The sequence below is a fragment of the Pteropus alecto genome, unplaced genomic scaffold (assembly GCF_000325575.1).
Source record: "Pteropus alecto unplaced genomic scaffold, ASM32557v1 scaffold156, whole genome shotgun sequence".
Lineage (NCBI taxonomy): Eukaryota > Metazoa > Chordata > Mammalia > Chiroptera > Pteropodidae > Pteropus > Pteropus alecto.
Window position 1 is genome coordinate 2652652 of NW_006437746.1, and position 4163 is coordinate 2656814.

The following is a 4163-nucleotide window of genomic DNA, read 5'->3' on the forward strand; positions in this document are numbered from 1 at the left end:
AGACCCACATGGTGACCCGGTCTCATGGAATTTGGCTGCCCTGCTTCGTGGGGCTTGTCCAGCTCTCTCCTCCGTGGAAGCGGGGTGTGGTTGGGTCAGCATTACAGAAGGAAAATGCTTGCAGAGCAGAACCACGCATCTAAGAATAGACTAGGAAGGTCATAGGTCTCACTTCCGTGGAACTCCATTCCTGGGTTCCCAGGGCAGCTGGCACGCAGCTGTGCAGTAAAGCCAAGTTCACCTTTGGCTGCTCTCGGCACTAGCTGCTCCAGCAGATCAAGAGTGGGACAAAGTGCAGGAGGGAGTTTGAAGCTGGTGCTGCTTTGAGCAAAGTTGACCACGACTGGATCAGGAGGACGGAAAACCCACTTGTCTGCTAAGCTCCAAGCTGTTGGCAAAGACCAGTATGAGGAGTTCTGCTCTGGACAGGAGAGTTTGCCCAGCAAATGCTGGGACAGGGGTGCTGTGCTCAGGAGTTGGGGGCTAACTAGACAAGGCTGGAGAAATGGACTTGGAGTCAGAATGGGAGATGCTCCCAGCGAGAACAAGGGAGGTCCTGGTGGGGGAAGTAAGAGGCCATGGCTTTGTGAGGGTCTGGCCTGCTTGCCAGGGCCGTGAACATCGCCTACCAAAGGAGACACACAGGACTGGTTCTGGTGCAAACAGCAGCATCTCCGTCTGCTGCTTTTAAAATCCCAATCTTGGCTGTGGAGCTGGGGACCTGTTATGCAACGATAGCTTTCATACTGCTCACTCAGAATTGAAACTCCAGCCAACTTCCCATCTCTTGCGTTGACTCAAGGCCCTGTGGTCGTCCTGCTCAGGAGCTGGCCGTGTACTCAGGAGGTGAAGGAGTTGCTCAGGAAAGTTTAATAATTGAACACCAGCAGAGGGGTGACCCCAAAGAGTTTTCTAAAAAAGATCTCCAAAGAAAGAAGTCCTCTCACAGGCTCTGAGACCTATAGAGGTGGGCTGCTTCCTGGAGGCAGAGATGTGCACTGGATCGAAGGTCTCCCAAACTGATAATGTAGCAGAATGACATTGGGGGTCTTGTAAAAACTTCTGAGGCCTAGCCTACTGAATCAGACCCTCTCAGAGTGGAGGCCAGGAATCTATATTTGACAAGTTTTCCTCATTCTTTGGACTTACAGCCTGGGTTAGAAATCCTGGCCTAAGCGACCTCCCGAGATTTCTGCTGGCCTAGAGCAGAGCTGAAGTGACTGACCCAAACTGTGCCCACACTGCCCTACTGCTACTGGCCTTTTTGCCTAACTGTGCTACAGTCCAGAAGAGGGTGACAGTCAGAATGAGGGCATGAATCCTGATTCCAATAGCTCCCAGTGCCATGTTTAAAAATCATGGCACCTGTTACTTGCCCCTCCACAGCCACAGATATAGAAAGCTGGGGAAACCAGCGCCTGAATGGAATAAACATGGCAAAGCAGGGAAGTGGTTAAGAGTTGTCCTGCTGACTCTCTTTAAAAAAAAAAAAAAAAAAATTGATGGTGGTGAAAATCCAAAGGGGCCATATTATGCCACTCATTCATTTCTATCTGCACACGTTTAAAATTCTAAAAGCAAAGTCATAAAGTATATAGAGAAAGAGAAGGGGAATTAAAGCTCCAAATGGAAGCACAGAAAATACGCTGAAATACGAAGTAAGGTGATTCACTAAGGATATGAATCATACAAGGCGAGAATACTGAGGCCGTAAAGAAATACATAACTAGACATACAAACTAGACACACATTTTAGGTTAACATGAAAATTTGTGGTAATAGAAAGAGAGGATTAAATCAAAAAAATATCATTCGGGCAGAGCATTAAAAAAAAAAAACATTTTAGAAATGTTCGATATTTGGTAGACTTCTCCAATGAAACCATCTGTACCTAGAGATTCCTTTTTGGGAGTCTTTTAATTACACATTCAACTTCTTTAATGGTTGACTAGTCCTATAACATTAGAGAAATTGAGTTCAGAATTTAAAAAGCTTCTGAAAAAAAATAAATCATTCCTGGTTTCGGCTCTGACACGTAAAGAACTTGCAAGTCATTACCCCCATCCTTAACCAAGAAAAAGCAGGGGGAAGAAAAAAAAAACACCACCTGAAAATCAATGACTTCTCTTGGACTCTTTACAGAACTGAGCTCACGGGGCAATCTGCTACCCCCAAATCCAGAGAGATAGGAAAATTTAACAAATCACAGTGGAGATCTGTCTACCTAAAGGAGAAGAAAATGGCAAAAGGGGGCGAAATGGTTTTCAAAGATAAAGGAGACAAAGGGATGCTGTCCTCAGCGGGTAAAGGGCTTACACCTGTTGCTCGGGACCACACGCAGACGCCAGAGATCACGTGGGCCAAGACAATGAACAGGCAAAAGTAGACATAAAAATGCTCAAGACATTTGGGAAAAAAAAGTTCAAGTTCACTAAGGATCAAGGAAAAGCAAATGCAACCAGTGAGGCAGGGTTCTGAAGTTCTCGTCAAGCTGCTTGGAGCACAGACACGCTCTGGAGGCCACGTTACACTGTCACATTCTTTCTAGATGGCAGTTTAGCAGCTGGTAGGAAGCACCTTAAGTCCTTGAACACCCTTTTGCCTAGTAACTCCAATTCTAGGAAACTGTCCTGGAAAAACAAACACAGTTGGGGTCAGAGATTTCACACACAGAGACGTTTGTTTCAGCACTATAGTAATAGTGAAACACCACAATCTGCAAAATGCTGGGGCGTGTAGACAATTTATGGATCCATTAAAATGATGTTTCGGAAGAGTTCTTAATGATATAATAATATGCTATGGTTCAATGCTCAGGAGAAAAAAAAAGGAATACAAATTTATATAAATCACCTATTTTCACCTGTACGTAAAAGCAATACAAAATATTAAGAATTTGTGTCTGGGTAGTGGCTAGTAGGGTGATTGGAAAAATACAAATATTTTTGAAACTAGATTTTCAATAATAAACGTGCATTCTTGTGTTGTTGACTTCTAAAAATCGTTTTTGTTGCGCTTAAAATCCTTTTTTTGACTACAAAAGTTAATCAACTTAAGGAAAGTTAATTAACTCGAACAATGTGTTGAAATAATTAAATTGATAAGAAAACTCATTGACTTTTTAGAAGGCACTAAGACTACTCACTGTAATTATATAAATTCTATAAACAGAGAAAGTTATTTAATGATGGGAGGAAAAGGAGAAAGGGACGGGCAGTGAGCCTCTGCCGAAACCATGGTGCCTGTGACAGAGAGTGAGTGTGATTCCTCTGTGCATACGTATCAGAGAGCAGTACTTTCTCCATTTTTCTATCCTTTTAAAAACGCTTTCGACACAGAAAAAGTAAGAGGATGATATAACTCACTCCCGGATTCGACGCACATCAGCATTGTCTTTTTAAGGACGTAAACATCGTGTGAACTCCCGCCTCACGCCCCCTCCACTTCACTCTCCTCACCCACTCCCTCTCGCCACGCTCGTGCCTCCTTTGTTGGTTCTCTGCTTTGCCAACACGAGAGGAGATGTCTACACTCTGGCTGTGAGCTCCATTCATTCGTGCTTCCAGCACAGCTGGGGGCTGGAGTGCGGGGGTGACCCCCACTCACCCCCACGAGCCTGTCCATGCAGCCTCAGTCCGGCCAGGCGCCTCCCTGGGACCTCGTACCTCAAAGGGCACCCACGCCCCGGAAGTTCTCCCCGCTCGGCCTCCATGACTGTGTGACCTGGAAAAGTCTTCACCCACAGGACAGCCTCTTCCTCGGTACCAGAGGCATCTGGGCTGCCAGGGATGGTCCCTTCCGCCTTAAGAAGAATAGGATACGTGGCATCATCCCCCCTTTCCCCATCCCTACCGACACTGTAGCCTGTGTTCCTAACATCCTTCTGTTTGTCTTTTACACGCTGACTCTGAGAAGTGGTTTCCCACAGCTCTTCCTCTGGGCACCGGAAGTGTCGCGAAAGCACACACATGATGGCCAGTGAGGAGCTGGGGGCTGCTGCAGCCTGAATGCTGGGTGTGCCATTCACGAGTGCCTGCCCAGTTCGCTCGTTCATGCACCAGAGATGTTCTGAGCCTCTGTTCAAGAGGGAGCACTGTCCTGGGCGTGGGTGACGTGTGTTGAGCAGGCACAGAGTCAGCTCCTGCCTGGATTAGCTGCCTATT